The sequence below is a fragment of the Megascapheus bottae genome, chromosome 3 (genome assembly GCF_031878675.1).
Source record: "Megascapheus bottae isolate mThoBot1 chromosome 3, mThoBot2.hap1, whole genome shotgun sequence".
Classification (NCBI taxonomy): domain Eukaryota; kingdom Metazoa; phylum Chordata; class Mammalia; order Rodentia; family Geomyidae; genus Megascapheus; species Megascapheus bottae.
Genome location: NC_143511.1, coordinates 88,712,684 through 88,732,689, shown reverse-complemented (window position 1 = coordinate 88,732,689; position 20,006 = coordinate 88,712,684). Strand labels below are relative to the sequence as shown.

At 60.5% G+C, this 20,006-nt stretch overlaps 1 protein-coding gene across 2 annotated transcripts in view; it reads right to left on the bottom strand.

Moving 5' to 3' along the window:
- Rxra (retinoid X receptor alpha) overlaps positions 1-20,006 on the bottom strand; it is an 85,093-nt gene that overhangs the window by 46,213 nt on the left and 18,874 nt on the right. The window contains exon 1 of one of the 2 annotated variants that reach the window (XM_090330901.1): positions 10,717-10,807. The exons of the other annotated variant lie outside the window; for it this stretch is intronic. The gene's annotated coding sequence lies outside the window, so the exon portion shown is untranslated. Of the gene's footprint in view, positions 1-10,716; positions 10,808-20,006 lie in introns of those variants that run through there. 2 annotated transcript variants of the gene reach the window in all.

Sequence of the window (20,006 nt, the reverse complement as noted above, 5' to 3'; positions counted from 1 at the left end):
TGAGCCTGGGGCACTGGGCAAGCAGGTGTAGCTTAGGGAGAAGGGCGGGGTGGGGGGGCAGCTGTGGAAGAGGTAATCGGCACACTGTTCCCTTGGTCCAGAACTTCTCATACCCGGCCAGCTCCCCACTGACCTCCAGCCGGCAGCCTTCCCGAGCTTCCCTGGACCCACAGAGCACTCTCCACACAGTGGCAGCCAGCCTGCTCACTCAGCCTAGGAGGTGGGCAAGGAGAAGAGGCTCATATCCAAGCCTGGCCCACAGTAGGTGCCAGACACAGACTCACGGAGCAACTAGACAGAGTGAGGCATGAGAAGCCGGACAGGGCTGGCACGGGTGTGCAATTAAATACCAGCCATGCATACAGCAAGATCCCGGGCAGTAGTCTAGGGCATTGGCGAGCTGTGCCACACCAAGCAGCCTAAACAAACTCTCTGAGCCTAGACCTCTGCAGAGAGCTGTTAGCTACGAAGAGGTTGGGTGGCAGAGTTCTGGGTTCTAATGTGCCCCCAACTCAGCACCCACTTACACCTCGTGGGCAGCTCCTCCGCATCTCACACCATCTCCCTGCTGTGCAGTGCCCCAGGCCCGGTCTCCTGGTACACTCCCCTCTGGCTGGGGTAGGCTCAGCCCAACAGAAGGTGGCCTGAGGTTCACGTCCCCGGCCAGTCAGGGGCCTGAGCCACCCTCCCACAGACAGTGAGGCACCAGCAAGCTGGGGAAGTAGACACGCAGACACGAGCCGGCCTTCCCTCCCCCACCCCACAGGAGGACACAGTCCACGGGGCCTACTCGCTCACAGGGAGAGATCTGGGTTTGAGTCCTGGTGCACCGTGCTTATCTGGAGGGGGCTGGAAGGCATGGTACTCGCCTGGACTTTACTACATCCATGGGGCCTTTGGAAGGACACTGATGCCTCAGCGGTGCTCCCGGAGGCTGCGTGACTAAAGCCACGGACAGTACTCAGTGACCATTCCCTGATGGAAATCTGCTGTCCCCACCACTGGTGTGAGAAATAGGCAAGTCAGAAGCCCAGGCCCCGCCATGGAGCCCTTCCAATCAGATGGACAGACAAGCAGGCAGGCAGGCAGCCTTGTCCAGCATCGATGGCCACCCAGCGGATGGAGAAGGGTCCCTCTCGTCCTTCTGGCACAGCACAGCAGGCCTCCAGCCCACCCCAGACCCTCTGTCCATCTGAGGAACTGGGCAGACCTGCAGCCTATGACCATGACAGCAGCCACCCTCACACGGCCCAGAAGGCGACAGAGATGCATTCTCACCTGGAAGGAGCCTGGAGAGCCCTGGACCCTGGGGGACTCAGTGCGGCTGGCCACCTCAGGTGGGGGTGGGGGGCGATGTCACGCATGGTTCCCAGCACACAGCGGTGCTCAATAACGGGGTCCCCTCTATGTCCCAGCTCCTTCCACAGTCCCCTCGCTGCCTGAACCTACACCTGCCTCCACCAAATCTACTCACCAGCGTGGACACCCGACGACCCTCCTCCTCTGCCTCCTCCTCGCCCTGGCCCCATGGGTGCTGTGCTGCACTCGTGTCAGGGCCCCACCCTCTCTGGGTGCCAGCTTCCTCATCAGCAGCCGATTGCCTGGGCCCCTCCCTGATGACAAACGAGGGGCAGACACTCAGCCACCAGGCTCCTGAAGCCCCGCGCCCACCAGCAGGAGGCGTGGTCTGGTCACAGGGCTAGGCTAGGCTGGTCCTCCCATATGCCCTCCACTCAGAGGGCCAGACTTCAGTGGGGCCTACACTGTGGCTTAACCAGAGAGCAGGGCTGCCTGCCGGAGGTACACAGCTCAGTGGGCAGAGCTAGGACTTGTCCCAGCCCTCACCTACCCGCCAGATCCCGAAAACGACTGTAAGCTCCAGGCTCAGGACCCCGGTTCCCCTGCCATGGCCATATGTCCCCCGGAGGCTCAGAGGCCTTTCCGGGTCTGTTTCCTCCCCCATCACACATAAGATGGTCCAGGGAGCTGGTGGGGAAGAGGGCCACAGGACCCTCTAAGTAGAGTCCAGTGCCAGGAACACCGCTGACGGATGAACCTTACGCCCACCCTCCATGTCCACCCACACTGGGGAGGTCCAGGTGGTTCGTGGCCTTGCACGCCCCAGTCTCCAGCATGAGTTGGCACAGCGAGGGGCCCTCAGGACTCAGGGTATCTCGCCTTCGGCCCCTTCCCTCACCCCCTGTAACGACCGTGAGCATCATTCGGCCTCGGCCCTGCCTTTCCCTGGCTCTCTGCTTCCTGCTCAAAGCAAAGCCGTGAGTCTCCACCCCATGGAGTGGGCAAGTCTGAAGGACTGCACAGGCTAGGCTGGCATCTGCAGCAGCAGCAGGAAGAGGGTGGCCTCTGCTCTCAAGAGGAAACTGAGGCCTGCGCACCACGCGGGAGGCTTGGCACCCAGGCGCCTGACACCCAGTCCTGTGATGGGCTGGCAGGATGTTGGGAAACTCAGAAGCACTCATTTCAACATCACCAGCAGCGTCAGAGACAGGTTTCAACACGCAGCAGGGCCCAGGGAGAACAGCAGCCAGCTCAGCCCAGCTGCCTGCCCTCCACATGAAGGGTAAGGAAAGACGGGCCAAACCCATGCTTCTACAGTGAGCCTGTCATCTCTGACCTGGGGACAGTCCTCATCCTCACGGGCCAGCTGACAGAGACAAAAATACATTACTGGGAGTGTGGCCTGGTGGTAGAGTGCTTGCCTAGCATGCACGAAGACTGGGCTTCAATTCCTCGGTACCACATACATAGAAAAAGCCAGAAGTGGTGTTGTGGCTCATATGATAGAGCTCTAGCCTTGAGAAAGCCCAAGGACAGTGTTCAAGCCCTGAATTCATGCCCCAGGACTGGCAAAAAAAAAAAAAAAAACACACACACACACACAAACAACTCTCCCCCAAGATCTGGTCTCCCTAGCACCCAGCTGCAGACCCTGCAGCTTTGAGGTTCCAGTGTGTGTTCCATACGAGAACTTCAGAATCCAAGTCAAGGCTCAGGGAGGCCATATTCTAGGATCAGATAACCTAGTCCAAGGCCTGGGCTCCTCAGAGCATTTGAGAGCAAGATCAACACCAAGCATCAGCGGTACCCGCTCCTCAACAAGGACAGAATGGCCCCTTTCTGGAATCTCCAGTCCCAGCCCACATCCAGGGCTACCCGAGGGCCTTGGATGAATCCTAGGAAAGTTGGCTCCTTAGTGGAGCCAAGGAACACAGTATCCACTCTTCTAGGGGAAAGGTCCCTGAGTCAGGAAGGCAGGCTCACCAGAGGAGGGAAACTGAGGTACAGCATGGCTGAGAAACATTTCACAGTCCACGATGTAGAGAAGCAAGGCAATGAAGAAACCCATTAGTCCAGGGCTCAGGAGGGGACCAGACTTTTAATTGGAGGAGTGTAGCGGGTAATGAGATTGACTTTGGAGATGCCACCTGCCAAGGGACTTTCTGCCACATGTACGTAGTCTGCCTGCCAGCCCAGGACTCAACTACCCAGTTGACCTCCCTACACTGTCCATCTTCAGCTCTGGCTGTGGACAGCAGCTATCGGTAAGGTAGAGCTACTAGCTATCTGTAAGGTATACCAAGTAGGGCTGCGCCGATCAGCTAGGGCCCCGCCATAGAGCAGGAGGAGAATGTCTTCCAGCACCCAGCATCAGTCCCGCCTGTATGGGGTTAGCCCTTGGGGAGAGCCTGAGGGTATGGCCACCTCTAACTAGCTCTCTGAAATCCTGAAAGGCTCCTGTGCAACCAAGCTGTACCAGCAGATACCATACAAGAGGATGGCCAGAATCCTCTGAAGCCTGAGCCTGGCCCAGGAGAGGAGATGTCCAGTGGGGAGACAGAGTGGGAGCCAGTACTAAGAGTACAAGGTGGTTCTGGGCCAGAAGAGAGGGAGAGGAGGTAAGAACCCTGAGGCTAGGGCGGTGAAGGCAGCGGATCCCTGGGCACAGAGCTCATTCCAGACTCAGAGCACTGCCGGAGACCCCCAAGGGTACCCCCCCAGCTGCAGGTGGCACAGGGCACTATTAAAGCCTCGGTTCCCCTGGGGTCACTGGCACGTGACCCCACAGGGGGTCCAGGTCCCTCGAAGACTTGCTGTATCCCCAGGAACCAGGAAGTGGCTCTGTGTCTGTCCTGGGCGCGCCCCCAACACCTCCTGGGACTTGTGCAGCACTTTCCTCTTTCCTGGCGTGTGGGAAAGAGGCCAGCAAGCTCCCGCTCAGGTCCCCGAGCTCTGCTGTGAGCTCACACATGTGTGTCTGGACACACGTCACTCTGGGTAAACACATCTACAGCCATTTAGGTGAAAGCGACCGGAGCTAGGAGGAGAAGCACCTCCATCTGGCTGCACCTACACACGTGTGCACCCCCACCCCGAGGCTGCTGGCAAGGCACTGGAAGGCCTTGTCCCTAGCTGAGAAGCCCAGGGAGTATCCACAGGGAGGGAATAAGCGGCTCGGAACTGACCTGCAACCCGGGCCCAGGTCTCCCATATCACAGCACCTGCCTCATTTCTTACTCCGAGAGGGACGGGTGGCCCTCTGGAACCTCCTGCGCCATCCCAGCCTAGGGGCTCACCATCTCCATTGCGTCAGGCTATCTGGTTTAGAAGGAAACCCAGCCTTGGCCAGCAGTGGCCTCTCCAGAGTCAGGGGACAGCCAGAGTCAGAGCAGCCACCATGCTCCTGGAGGGACCTCAGGCACAAAGCTACCCTCCCCTGGGAATCTGGTCCTGCCCATCAAAGTGACTGGATCTGTCCACTCCGGAGCAGGAAGGGCAGAGGCCCCACTGAGGACATGAGGTGGGCAGGACAAAGAAGTCCTGTCACCCACAGGGGAAGCCCTTGTGGATGTGCTGGGCAGCGCCGGGCCCTGACACGGCAGCATCTGGAAGCCAAGTCTCCTTCCTGAGCAGCCCAGACCACAGCCCCAGCGGTGCAAGCTGGTACCTCCCAAGGGGGAGAGCAGGGCTTGTTTAATAACAAAGTATCCTATCAGCAATATCTCCAGCAAGGCTGATGCCACCGGGGGCTGTCAGGAGCTCTGGGAACCATTAGCTTAATGAGTGCCTTCGCAGGGTCAGCACAGCCCTACTGGCTGAGCCAGGCTGGGAGCCGGGCTGGGAGACCTGAATGGGCCAGGATCCCCAGGGGACCAGAAGCACTACCAGCCAAGGCTGAAGGCTTGGGGTATCTCCGCTCCTTCTGGCGGGCACTGGTGACCCTCACTCCCAGGTGCAGGGGGTGAAGTCAAAGTCTGGGAGGTAAAAGGTTGCCGAGGCCAGCAGGATTAGGAGGACACCATCCTTAGCTCCAGGAGCACCAGCATGGGGACAACGGCCCCAACTCTACGCGGTGGGTCCTGACCACTCGGTTTCTCCACGTCCACTGCCAGACACAAAGTAGCCCCCCAGGCCTCCGACACAGAACAAGCAGCATGGAGGGCAGCAGCCGTGGCCCTCTGGGTGTCTTGAGGCAGGTGCAGACTTACCGTCCTGCCGCAGGGCCGCTGAAACAGCAGTGAACACCGTTAGTGTGTGGTGGATCCACAGAGCAGAAAACAAAGAGGCGACTGCTAGGGGCGGGCCTGGGGTGGGCCAGGCACGTGGCAGAGAGGGACGATGCCAGGCCCAGACGTCCTTTGGAGACTACTGGGAAATGGTCCAAACTTCTAAAACTGGTTGTACAGGTGTCTGTGGCAGCAGATACAGAGAAGGCACCACGCTGTATGCTGAGCCGTGGATCTTATAGCATGAGGGGACGCATGTCTCAACCAACCAATCCAGTACGGAGCCTGGCTCCTGGCAAAGGCTTTGGGCACCAACAGCGACCAGCGTAGCGCTGGAGGACACATCTGCAGATGATAGGTGGAAAGGACCGAGGGATCAGCTCTGTCCCCTCCACCAGCTCCTGCTGGGAGCTGCTCTACTGTTACAGGCTGTGACTTTCAGGTAAGACTCATGCAGCTTTGTGGGGCCCACTCAGGTAACCATGGCAGGTGGGAAAGGAGGGTGAGGAACAGTCTCCAGGAACTTTCCAACACTGAGCTCTGAGGTCCGGCTCCTGGCAGTCCTCAGACAGGCTCCCTCCAGACCCACCCCCTGTCCCCAGCCCAGCACATAGGACACGGCCGGGGCAGGGACGGCTTGGGTGACGCTGAGCAGGGGACCTCTTCCGCTCCTGCCAGGAGCCACAGCAGGGCCACGCTGCAGCTGACATTGGACTGAATGTGTTCCAGATGTAGCTGGGGAAGACAGAGCAGCCGGCGCCCTGCTGAGGAAGCTGGAAACAGCATTCACCGATCACATGCAATTCCTGAGCTGCGGCCAAGACCCACTGGACTCAGGAGGGGGCATCCAGAGAAAGAGAAAGAGGCTGCCCTGTCCTCCCCAGGGAGGAAAGACCACCCAACAGCACCCCAAGCCCACCACAAACAAGCCTAGATAAGCCCTGCAGCCTGGTATGGCTTCTTGCTGTCCCCAGAGACAGCACCTCCCTTGGGAGGCTGCAGGCTGGCGTCAGAGGCACTAAGGAAATGCAAGCCAGTCCTAGGAAGGAGAGGGGTGCAGACAGCTGGCAGACAGCACACAACTCCCAAAGCTCAAGAAATGCTAGGGTTGCATCGCCTGAGCCCAGGCGGCCACCGTCACGATACAGTGTGTGCACACACTGCTCGGTGCGGTCTCCCTGCCAGCAAGCCCCCAGCACCAAGGATGGCCTCGGAGGCTTTTCCTGCCTATACTGCCGCCCTTCTGACGGGGAACCTCGCCATCAGACTCTGCCCTTTGCCCTGCAGCTGCCCCAGACCGACCTTGTGCCCACCAAGAACAGACCTAATTCTGACCCCACAGTGCACACAGAGAAACCCTGGAGTGGTGAAAGACCCATTCCCGGCCACCAGGCAACAGAACACCCCGGCCCGGTCCCTCCCACTGGAGGAAGAGCAGGCAGCCTCCAAACCCAGCTCAGTTGACACCCGAGCCACATGCAGACCCACAGGTGACAGCAGCATGGGACTGCCACCAGAAGGCTTCACAGCCCCTTCCTGCTGCACAGCCATCCTAGTCAAAGTCCCTCTGACCTGGGCAGAGACTGGAGCCCGTGACTGTTGGGTGGGGGCCCACCCATCCAGCACCCCCCCACACACACACAGAAACAGCTGATAAACAAGACAGTCCCACCAAAGCCAAGCGAGATGGCTCACATCTGTAATCCTAGCTACTCAGGAGGCTGAGATCTGAGGATGAAGGTTCAAAGCCAGCCCGGGCACAAAAGAACATGAGACTCTTATCTCCAATTAACCTCTAGAAAATGAGAAATGGGGCTTGGCTCAATGGTAGGGTGATAGCCTTGAGCTGAAGAGCTCAGAGACAGCGTCCAGGCAGAGTTCAAGACCCTTGACCCACCAAAAAAAATTAAAAAAAGACGGTCCCACCCAGGCGCTGGCTGGGAGCTCCGGGGGCCTCAGCAAGGCGATACACCATGGAGCGTCCCCGAGGCCAGCGGAGGCAGGAACCCCAGGCTTTACACCCCGACAAGCACCTCCCACTCTCTCTAGCCTCCGTTTCCTCGTGTGGAAGTGGGAGGGACTGAAGATCTTCAACAGCCATGCTCCCCACACAACACTCTTGCCAAGCCCCGCTCAAAGGGGCCCGCTGGCTGTCCCACGGTGGCAGGGTGTGTCACAGTGGGCCCAGGGCCAGGCCGGGCACAGCCCCACATCTCTGCCCACGCCTGGCTCCTTAGGCACAGGGCTGAACCCCGACAAGCAGGTGGACAGGGAAGTCCTAATTCAACCTGAGACGGGTAACGTGGCTGCTGAGGAAGAGTCTGGAGTCGCAGGCAGGGCGATGGCTGAAGAGCCAGCACGCTGGATATTCGCACCCTTTCCTCTCTCTGGTTTCTTCCTGCCAGCCGTGCTCATGGGTGAGGCTTTCCCAGACAAGTTGCTGACACAAGAGAGATGGCCAAATGTAGGACTGCTTCTACAAGGAGGCCTGCTCGGCGTTCCCGAGCCAGGGCCCGCTCGGCGTCCCAGGCTCGGCCTCCCTCACTGCTCTGACCCCTGCCTCACGTGGCGTAGGGCCTCCCCTCCAGGCCCATCCCAGGGACGGAGAATGCACACACGGGTCAGTTCCTCAAGCTGCCGGGTGGACCGCAGCCCTACCACGCCAGTCAGCAAAGCTGGTACCCTGTCCTTGGCGAGGCACAGGCGAATGAATATAGACCAATCTTGCCACCACCATGCAGGCCATTCCCCAGCCACAGGCACACAGAGGGGCTTCCCTGGAGGATGAGGCCAGCCCACTGCCCCAGCAAGGAGCACGGGCTTGGGAGTCTCCACAGGGCTCAGAAGGCCTACAACCTCGGATAGGGACCAGCCAGAGCTGAGTTCGCCAAGACTCTAACAGGAGAATCGATGGTGGGCAGACTGCACCCCATGCTCAGGGCTTGGTTCCGTTGGGTGGCACCACAGAAGCTATGCACACCCCTGCAAGCGATGGGGACCTCACCGCCTACCTGTGGCCACTGCTCAGGCCCCAGAAGGGAGACAGTGCAGGGCAGAATGACGCCCACCAGGCTAGACTTATGCCCCTGAACTCCCCAAGCCTCCGGAGAATTCATCACACTGTCTGGGGAATGGGGGGAGGCCACGGAGAGGGCTGGAGCTTCACAGGTCCTCCATGGCCTCTGTCTCCTGACACGGGGATTTCACCTAGGATGGAACCAGCAGGCTGCTCTGAGTGCTTTGAGAACAGGGCAGAAGGTAAGACCAGTGCAGACTCGGGCCTGAGGCCTCGGCCCAAGAAGAATCCTCCCTTCTGAGCCCCACAGCCTGGCCTGGCTGGCACCTGCCCCAACCAGGAATAGGCTGTAGAAAGGGGAGGTGTGGCACTGGGGTCCAGCAGAGACCAGGCCCCCTGGGCACTCAGGGAGGCCCCGCTACCGAGGGAGGGGCCTCCTGTGGCTCCTGATCTCAGAGCTCACGGATGGTTGCGTGGGGAGGCAGACTCTGGCCAAGCCACTGAAAATATGGAGACACATGAGGGCTGAATGTCAGGGGCCCCCGGCATCCCTGGAATGGAGGACCCATGTGGAATGAGCAAAGGGGAGCAGGAGGGGCAGGCCCTGCTGAGGGCAGCCCAGGGAACCGCAGGGTGGGGGCAGCCCCTCCTGAGCCACAAATGCTGCAGGCGGGCAGACAGCAGTGACAAGCTGGAGGGGGAGCGCAAGGCCAGAGACAAACAAGCGGGCACTCCTTCCACCTGGCTGTGGCCCTGTCCAGCCCAACGTCCAGAGGCAGCAGGACGCCCCCCCCCCAGGTGCTGAGGGGTGTCAAGAGCTGACGGCGTGCATGGGGCTTGAGCGCCACAGGGCCCGCAGGGGACAAGGCACTGCCGCCCCTGCTCTACAGACCCAGGCACTGAAGGTGCCACAGATGAGAAGAAAACCAAGGCCCTCGCTGGGTTACTCTTGTGGAACCTTCCACCTCCACCTGTTCACGGGCATAGGCACAGCCAGCCAGGAAGCCACAGCCCGCTCCCACAGATTTTAATCGGAGCCATTAGGCTCTTGTTCCGCAATTAGGAGACACAAATTACAGCGAGAAAGGCTAGTTACCAACAAGTGGCAGGCGGCTCTCAAGGCCCGGAAGAACTGTGCATCCTGGAGGCACGACACTTCCACACTCCTGTCACCACCGCCAACCCCAGCCAGGCCACACTCGGGCTGAGACTCAGTCGGTGCTCTAAGCAGGCCTGCTGATGTACACCGGGTGGACAGGCTAGCCACCAGCCGTCCTGGGGGGCCCGGGGGCCCTGATGCTCTCAGGGAGGGTGGGGCCAGCAGAGGACAGGGGTTCAAGTCCTCTGTGAGAATCTCCAGCTGCCGGTGTGCAGCTCAGGGGCACCATGCTTGCTTAGAGTACGCACAGCCCTAGGTTGCACTGCAACATTAAAACAAAGACACAACTGGCTGCACAAGTGTGGCCTAGTGATAGAGTGCTTGCCTAGCAAGCATGAAGCCCTGGGTCAGTTCCTTGGTACCACATACACAGAAAAGGACAGACGTGGTGCTGTGGCTCAAGTGGTAGAGCTCTAGCCTTGAGCCAAAAATGTCCAAGGATGGTGCCCAGGTCCTGAGTTCCAGCCCCAGGACTGGCCACAAAAAAACTTTTTTATAATCTACCCTTCTACTGACTCTGATATCCAGCACTGGGTCCACCCAGAGAAAGTTCCAGAACCAGCTAGTTGCTGAATGAATTAGCGAAGCAGTCACAGTATGAAGTGGACGAGTGAGTCAGACAAGGGCCCATGGGAAATTGCAGTCTGCTAGTGAAAGGCTGGGCCTTCTCCTGCCATCAGATAAAGCCCAGCAGTGCTAGGGGTGGGGCAGCCACATCCGGAGGGGCCCCACCAGACAGGCACGGGGCACTGCCCCAGAGGGAGGCCCCCCAAGAGCCCTCGGGGCCTCAGGGGTTCCTAGAGGACCTGAGGGGCTCAGAGAGTGTGCCCAGAGCTGGGGAGCTGCCAGGCCCCTCTCCCTGCATCCTGTCCCTGACACCAGTAGGGTCTGTGGGCTCTGCCTGCAGGGCACAGTCGAGCACCACCCATGGCTACCTCAGAGAGTCATTGCAACTCAGGGGAGACTTCCCAGGCCTACCCACGGAGGGAAGGCCTCCTCCTCCTCCAGGGACTCACCTCGGAATGGGACTCTACTTCTTCCAGAAGATCCCAGCCAAAACGCCTTTTGCACTGGCTGTAGATCCAAGACGTATCCCTGACCCAGAAAAGCCCTGTGGCTAACATCCCCAGAGCCAGGCAGCACAGCTGAGGGAACTCAGGCAAACGAAGAGCCCGAGGGCCACGGGCAGCCTGGGAGAGGTGTGGGCATGAGCACGCTGGGGACTGGATGAGGGGGCAGCTGTCGCTCACCACCCCCTCTCTAGGACTAGTCTCCCTGAAAAGAGATTCAGGCTCAGAGAGGGAACAGGCCTTGCCAAAGCCACACAGCCAGGAAGAATGGAAGCAGACTTAAGTCTCAGGACTGGCACCACCTGCATGGCTCCGGCAGTGCCAGCCCATGACTGAGGGCTGGGGACGGGTTGGGCAGCCACTTCCTGGTACTCTGCCCCGCCCTCCTGACAGCCACAATCTACAGCCTGTCACCGGCTCAGCAATCGCAGGCTCCCGTGACCAGACACGGCCCTGCTTTCCACCCGAGCTCCTCCCAGGTTCCCTGGCCACCCCAGCGTGGGTGTCATACCAGGACAGGGCCACATGGGGAAGGGCCCACGTAGGGTCCTCCCTGAGATCACTGCCCTGCTCCACCATCCCAGACTATGGACTCCAGGCCGCTCCAGAACCTTCCTGGCACCCAGGGCGGCAGAGCCCATGGGAACACACGCCAGTTCTGCGGTGAGATGAGCCTTTGGATGGGACAGGGTCCGGAGAGCCTGGGATTCGACATCCACCCCCTGCCCCACAATCAGGGGACAGGCTGGGCCCACGCCGGACTCCGCAGATATCAGACCCACGACTCATCAGGATGAGTTGGGGTCTTGCTTTACCAGTTCAGGAAAAAAGACTTGTTGACCATAAGAAAGGGAGAGGGGCTTGGGGGAGAATGGACCAGCGGTGTCTCCAGTGGCACAGGTTTGGTGGGACAGGGAGACCCAGGTAGATAACCACCAGGCAGAAGCAGTAAACAATAAGGAAAAGAGGGAAAGACAGGAGAGGGGGGAGAAAGGAGCGAAAGGACAAGAGGAGAGGGGAAGAGGAGAGGGAGGGATGGGGAGGAGAGTTCAACCAACGTAAGCAATTAATTCACTTCTTATTGCCAAGTAGTTACCATTCAAGAGCTACCAGCCAGGGATGTCACCGCCTCCGTGTTCCCAGCCACACAGTACAGCAGGGCTTGCAAACCATACTCAAAAGTCCTCTCGGATGTGAACAGGATCCCTTGACCCCACCTCAGCATCCGAATCTCAGTTCCTCAGTTTACCTGCAGGGATATGTGTAAACCAACCACTTCCTGGCCAGTCTACACTGCAGCCCTTACACACACACACACCCCACATACACCCCCCCACACACATACACACACACACACACACACACACACACACACACACACACACACACACACACACACACACACACACACACACACACACACACACACACACACTGTGCACCTCTCCGGCCAGGCACTGGGGCTCCTCAATTCCTTCTTGACTGTGCTTCTGCAGGGGGCCTACTGACACCCCCCACCCTCCCCAGAAACCACTGCCAACATCCCAGGGCTGCTGGTACTCCACCCACGGCCTCCACAGCCACTTCACACACACAGGCCCAGCTCAGGCCCACCAACTGCAAACTCTGCCAGCCTTGGCCAAAGCCCTGCCGGGAGTTTCTGACAGCGGGACTGGGGGTGGCGCCAACCTCCCAGACACTGGACGCCTGGAAAAGGGGAGGGGCAGGAGACCCTCCAGAACCAGGCCTTGTCCACTCCGTAAATATCTATCCAGTACCCCAGGATCGAGTCCAGACCTGCACTGCTCCACCCAGGTCCCTCTCATAGTCTCTGCAAGTGCAGTTCCCATCTTATCAGGGATCTACAGCCTGTCACCTCCTCCAGGAAGCACTCCGCCTAGCTCCACCCTTCTAGACTGAGCAAGGCCTTGGACAGTAACTGTCCACATTCCGCCTCTTACTCTAACTATGCCTCACCCACCTGCTGTCTCACGTGGCTGGTGACAGCCGGCCTGGCCCCGTGCCCGGCTCGGCGCTCGGCAGGGACACGCTCAGGTGAGGACACTGTGGCAGGTGGAAGTCCTGCTTCAGTGCTGACCTGAACAGGTGCTCACTGCAGCTGCCCCTCTCCAGCAGCCTGGTGCCTGCCCCCTGGCAGCCCAGGCTTCCAGCACATCGCTCTGGGGAGTGGGTTTCACACAGGAAGGCTGTTGAGTGTGTAAGCGTGCCCTGGCATGACCACCCTCGAGACACACCCACAGGCCCATGCTGGTCTGACCCCCCTGCTTTCCTGTGCTCCCTGGTGTCCCCAGCCTGGGGGACACGGGGGCCCGCAGCAGGCCTCTCCTCCCCTTCTCTATCTGCCCTAAGGTCAACCACTCACTGCCCCTGGCCTCCTCTGAGGACCGCCAGCGCCCAGGCACACGAGCTTGCCCGTTCTGGGAACATGGGCAAAGCCCCTGGGGGCCCTTTTGCCTACTCATGGTTCACATTTATGATCCCCGAGGATCCGGTGAACAGAACCTAACGTCTGCCAGGAAGGGCCTTCCTGCTCAGAACGCCCAGCACAGGTAAGCCTGGCTGCCCCCAGCCTCCGCTCACTAGTAATTCCCTGGGTTTACCGTGTGCTCTGTCCTGCAGACAGACAGCCCCTGTAACAGGATCACCACTGCCCTGGCTGGGCAGGTGACAAATCGGAGGTGCAGGGAAGGCTAACCGCCCCGTGCAGACACAAGCTGGCCTGAGCCCCCTTTCCCAGGACCTTCTGAGCTGGACCCAGGCGCCAGGCAGAGACTGTACCACCCGCTGGCTGGGCAGTGAACTCTGGCCAGGTTTCTCTCCTGGTGCTGGAAAGGCCCTCACTGCAGGCAGGAACCAAACCTGTCCAACAGCCCAGACACCCAGCGCCTGGCGGCTATCTGCGCATCGCATTTCTCAACTGCACAGAGTAGGCAATTGCCACAGACCTGCAGACACTGATAAGAGGAAAAAGGAGCTCAGTGTGGGCTGGGGACTGGGGGCTGAGTTTGGGGATGGGCTGTCCTTTCTGTCGGCCTTCCACCTTGGCTGTGCCTCTGTCTCCCACCACTCAACCCCTCCACAGTGCTGGGGTGCTGTGCAGGGGCTGGAGTCTCAGGGGCAGGGAAAAAGTCCAGTTTCCTAGTCAGAAACTGGAGACCAGTCGGGTGGAGTAACAAGTCCAAGGCCCCAGTGCTCCCCAGGGAGGAGGGAAGCTCGGAGCGCCGTCCTCTTCCCGCAGGTTAAGGTGGAGCCGGAGAAAGCAGAGCTCCAGATTCTTGCTTTTTCAGGTCAGCAGGGCAAGGTTGGGCTGACCCAGGTTCCCACAGGGCCAGCCCTGGAGCACAGCCACGGCTCTCCAGAGGGGACGCAGGCCCAGCTGTCACCCCCAAGGCACCACGTGTGCTGGGTGTGGAAGTCTCACGCCGGCAGCAGCCCCTCCTGCAGCTTTTCTGACACCCAGGAGCAGCCAGACTCCTCCAGGCCTCCACTCCACTAGGAGGAGAAGCCAGCAAGCTTCCCGAAGAAAAGACCCCAGGGCAGGGCAGGGCAGGGCGGGGGAGGAGCTCGTGCCCAGCCACCATGGCACAATGGCTAGTCCCTACTTGCCTGAGTGAGCCAGCCTGCGAGGCTGAGGAATGCTGAAGGAGGGGCCAAAGGCCGGGCCGAGCGCTGCCCATATGGATCCCAATCCCAGCCGCAGAGGTCAGCGTTAGAACCCGCGTGTGGACAGTGCCATCCTTCCTCTTTAGAGTCAGCTGCCCTCAGAACCCTGGGCCTCTGCCTCCGCCCTGACATATGAGGTGAGGAAAATTAAACCAACAGTGTCCCCAAGCATGTCCAGTGTTGGCCAGGAAGCATGATGTGGCTTTGTCTCCATCACCTCCCAGCTCTCTGGAGGGAACAGGTAAATAGAGGCAGGAAGGGGCCAGAGGTCTATCCCATGTCACCTGACTGGCCATGAGTGGTCAAGAGGCAGATGGGCTTCTGGATGCTTCTCCCAGGACGGTGCCACCAGCAAGCCCTCTGCAGCTTTCCTGCCCCAGCAGCACAAGGACAGGGAACAGGGTGCCTGGCTAGCCCTGCCCTGCCCTGCAGGGGGCTGCTCCTAATCTCCCACTGGACACCTGGGTCTGCATCTTCCTCCATGGACTAGGGGGAGAAGGGTAGGAATGGAGACAAGTTCCCGTAGTCCTCTCCCTCTCCCAGCATGCTTGGGGGCCCATGAGCTGGTGCAGGGAGGGACTCAGGGCTCGGGCCTATGGGGGGGGGGCGGCGGGGCGGCCCTCTCCAGAACTCCTTGAAGGCCTAAGTAAGCAAGGGGCCTAAGTAAGCGTATGTGCTTCTGGGACCTTGGCTCTGGGCTCTTCTAGAATGGAGCCCCTGGGTCCACTCTCCTCAGGAATCAACACCCCCACCCCCCACAGGGATCCTGATGGTCCACGGCGAGAACCACGACACGACATGACACCCACAGCTGCTCATTTCACTCTGCTCACTGCCAGCCTTCCCATGGGCCCAGGCTGGCACGGGCAGCAGCGGGCAGTCCTGCAGGCTCTGACAGGTACAGACGGCTGCCTCGGTGAAAGACCCCTGAAGGTCAGCCACCAACAGCTGCAACCAGTGGGCCGTGGCAACGCCTGGCCCCGTGGCAACGCCTGGCCCCATGGCCCAGCTCTCCCTTGGAAGGCATCACCAATCCACCCCAGACCTGATCACAGCCCGGGACAGCACAACAAGCAAGAACATACTTCACTTTCCCAGGGGCAATCTGCTCCTTACGCCAAGGTGGCAGCAACAAGATCCATTCGAAGCCCTGCCTGTGCCCTCTGCCTGTGTGCCCCCTGCCTCTGGCCCCTGCCTGTGCCCCCCACCTGTGGCCCCTCTGCTTCAGACCCCCTGCCTCTGGCCCCTGCCTGTACCCCACACACACCTGTGGTCCCCTCCCCAGGGCCTGAGACCCTGTGGCTCCATTCCAGTCATACAGCACATCGGGGACACTTACTCAGAAAGACTCCGAGGTCACCAACCTTCAGTGAGAAGACGGGACACACCACAAATGCCATGGCTTCCCAGGGGAGTGAACTCACAGACGTGAGGATGACCTGCGTTCCAAAGGCCTCCAGAGGCTCGGTGACCCTGTCCTGAGACACCCCGGCCTCCAGCCCTGAGGAAGGACTGGGCAGACGCGCTGCAGCATCTCAGCCCTCACACCTGCAGGAGGGGTACGCACACAGCCTCCCCTCAGGAGGCCCAGGGGCCCTGTGGGGCACACAGGACCACAGGACCAGGGAGCGGGTGGCTTGCACTACGACGCTCTCCAAAGCAGCCGAAAGCTGACTCGTGAGGAAGGGCCACGGCCCGGCCACCAGGAGCCCAGCAGGCTGTGCACGAAGGAGCAGTGCTTGTGAACACAGCTGGGTGCACACATGGGTGGGCCGCCTGCGTGCCATCTTGACAGCAAACTGGCCTGAGGTCCCCACCACCGAGGACCATCCGAAATCCCACACTGGGCCAGGCTCCAGAGGCTCACGCCTGTCATCCTAGCTATGTAAGAGGCTGAGCTCTGAGGATCAAGGTTCAAAGCCAGCCTGGACGGAAAAGGACCTGAGACTCCTATCTCCAATGGACACCAAAAAGCCAGAAACAGAAGTAAGCTCGGGCGGTACCCAGACCCTGAGTTCAAGCCCCAGGCCGGGCATCAAAACAAATAAATCCACCATAGAGAGACTTATACGCAGGATTCAGTCCCTGTAAGAAAATAAACATGCTTCCTCCCCAGCCGCGCTGGCTCCGTATTTAAATTGTTTGCTCTTGCATCAAAACTTCAATCCAGGCTTTTTCCTCAAGCCCCAGGACCCCCACCCAGGCCACCCCTCTCGGCCATACCAGCAGCCTTCTTCCTAGTTCCTGGAGGGGGACTCTGTGCCATGGCTCTCCAGTTACAGAGTATCACCATCCAGCCTGCAGCCAGGGCTCACTCCAACAGCCCTGGGTACCACTGGTGCTCTAGACAGGGGGCAGAGAGGCCCCATGGGGGGCCGGGGGGTGGGGAGTACAGCTGAAGACTGGCTTCCTTATGCTAATAAGGTAGGAACAAAAGTGTGTCCCCAAAGTACTCCGGGCTGACCCAGCCTCTTCTCCATCCATAGAGAGTCCAGCACCTCTGAGCTCCAACTGTGCCAAAGCGCATGCCACATGCCCACAGGCAAGGGCCACAGAGCCACAGCCATGTTCAGAGAAGCACTGAGGCCCCCAGCCCCACGGTGCAGACAGCCCCGGCCTGCACATCTCCCTCAGTCAGTCCTGGTGGGACGCTGCCCCCCCGCCACGCTGAGCCCAGGACGCCCAGGACACCGCCAGGGTCCACTGTGCCTGGGCCACCAAGGCAAAGCAAGCCAGAGAGCAACCACAGGCCGGATGGCCCACGTGGCCTCACACATCAGCTGCTCCGGCGAGAGGCCCCCATCTGCTGCTGTGCAGGAGCAGGACAGCAGAGCAGGGCAACCCAGCCAGGCTGTGCCCCCACCCCTGCTCGATGGAAGCCATGGCTGGCCGCCACCCCCAGGCACAGAGCCCCTCCCCACCCCCCCGGACAAAACCCCAGCCCTGCTCAGCCTCCAGGGACCCTGGCTCCCTCCCGGCCATGGGCATCAGGTGTGGGTGGGCCCGCAGGTCTCCTGCCCGGCACACACACACACACACACACACCTCCAATCTCCATGGATCACCCAGCGGCCCGCATACTTTCTCTGGCCGACAGAGCCTACTCTGCATCATTCACCTCTCATTGTGATGGTTAAAAATTCATTCACGGTGGCAGACTGGTTATTACATCTTGGCCTTAATTAAAGAGGGCCCCAGAACGACGTTTTAAACAGCGATGTCATTTTCTAATTGACAGGGCTCCATTACCAAGAAGAATATGCAAACCAGCCTGAACCGGAGCTTGTGCCCGCCCCCCTCCCGCCCCCTGGAGGGGGAACCTTACCCTTCAATTTTTAATATGCTGATGAAATATTCACAGGCCCTGGGAGGGATCGAGTTTCCCAAGGCCTAGGTTGGCGACTGTCTCCGGGCTCCCAGGGTGGAGGAGACGTGAGCTGAGGGGATAGAACGACCTGGGGCCCCCGAGGGTGGGCCTGCTCATAGCCTGTCTCTGTCCCCTCCCGTCCTCCCCTGGGGTCTTACTCCCCCCCACACCACATACATACACACACCCAGAGGCCCTGCAACTTCCCACTTCATGGCCCCACGCCCAACGCCCCTGTGCCAGCACCCACTCCACCACCCACCAGACACTGGCATCCCAAGGCAGCACGCTTCCCACCAAGCGCAGACTGGGGACCAGCTCACAGGTGGTCCCCTGAGAACAAAGACCTGTACCCTAATGGCCGTGATACACAGCTCCTGGCAGAGTCAATGCAGCTGGGGGCAGTTCACTGTACCACAGGGCCAGGTGAAGGTGTGGTGCCAGAGGGCAGTGTGCTGACGGGGGCAGCCGGTCCTCAGACCGCACCCCCAGGTGAGCTCAGGGGAGGCTAGGAGCGGGGCCGCCATACTGCCGGCCGTCTCTGAAAGGAGACCAAAGAGCCGCGGCGGGGCCTCTCCTGGGAGGTGAGAGGGGCTGGCCAGGGAGCCCCACTCCTCAGGCCGGCTGGCAGGACGGTCAGCGTGCACAGGGACACGTGCTGTCCTCCTGCTGCTGTGGCTGGCCCTTGCTGGGCCAGGAGGGAAAAAACACTGCAGAAAACCACAAGGCTTGGGGGAGGGGAGGGCACGAGGCACCCCCTGACCACAGCACGCCCTCCATGTGTCACATGGTGTGCCAGGCTCTGGGCCACCACTCACGAGGTAAAGACAGCCATCCTCCTTTTAGAAATGGGGAAACCAAGGCTCGGAGTGGCAATCGGCCATCTCAAAGCACACTGAAAACCAGGACAGCTGGAGAGTGGAGGTGCCCTGCGGTACCAGCCCAAGGGCTGCCTGAGGCCCCTCCGCCACTGGTGTCCCCACCCTGAGGAGGCAGGGCCTGAAGCTGACCAGCTGCCTCGTCGGCCCTGGACAGGCCACTTAATCAAAGAGCGACTGGCACAGCGTCCTCTGATGTGTCTGCCCCGCCATCTGGTTGATGGGCTCTTCCTGACCCTGGGCCTGACCAAGCTCTGGACAGAGGCGTGAGTCGGGATCCAGGGGTAGGAATGGACCCAGCGGTGCCTGGGTGACCACACAGGTCACCTGAGTGGCGGTCCAGCTGCCCAGCAAGAGGGTGGTGGGGAACACGGTCGGGGCGAGGTGCTCCCTCATCAGCACAACTCCCAGCAGGGGGGCCAGGCTCGCCTCTGCCCCCTCCTCTGCGCAGTCTCCCCAGACGGACACCACCAGCAGGCTCAGAGCTGCAGCTCCCAGGGTCTACGTGGGAGACTAAAGGCCCCAAATACCTCGAGACGAGTTGACGAGGGCCCAGGGCCCACGCGTGGTCTGAGGCCCCTGTGGTGAGCGCCCGTGCCCAGCCCGGTGCCCCAGACGCCGAGCCCACACCCCCATAGCCTCACCCGCCAGCGTCTGGGGCGGGCCACCTTCCGGTCACCGGGCCGGCCGCTGAGGCCCTGCAGAGACCTGTAGTAGAGACACCAGCCTCCCCACGGCTGGCCTTTGCGTGGTGGTGCGTTGAACTCGGGGCTCCGTGCTGGCCACGCAGGCACTCCACCACCGAGTCAAGCCTCAGTCCTTTGTTTTAAATGAGGTATGGAGGTTCGCCTGAGGCTCACCCCTCCTAACCCGGCTTGTTGTCAACTTTTTCTTCCCAGACTGGCCTAGAACCGTGATCCTCTCGATCTCCTCTCAATCTCTACCACCCAAGTAGCTGGTGCCATAGGCAGAACCACCAAGCCTGGCCTCCACGCTGACCTCCTCCTCCTTCACCCACTTCCCGGGACACGCTTGTCACTCCTTCCGGATCCTGTGGAGATCCTGGAAACCAATGCCAGCCAGGCCTGGGCCCCATCTGAGATGTGCTGCAGAGCTGCCAGAGCAGGAAGGAGAGAAAGGCCTGGACAAAGGCAGGGTTCTGGGGGGGGAGGGAGAAGGGCTCCCCACCCCTCTCCCCAGAGCCACTCACCACCCAGCCTGACCTGCCTCAGCAGGGCCACCCTCCCCCTCCAGGGATGGACTGTATCTTAGACACCAGCCCCCCCACCCCCCCAGCCTGACCCCCC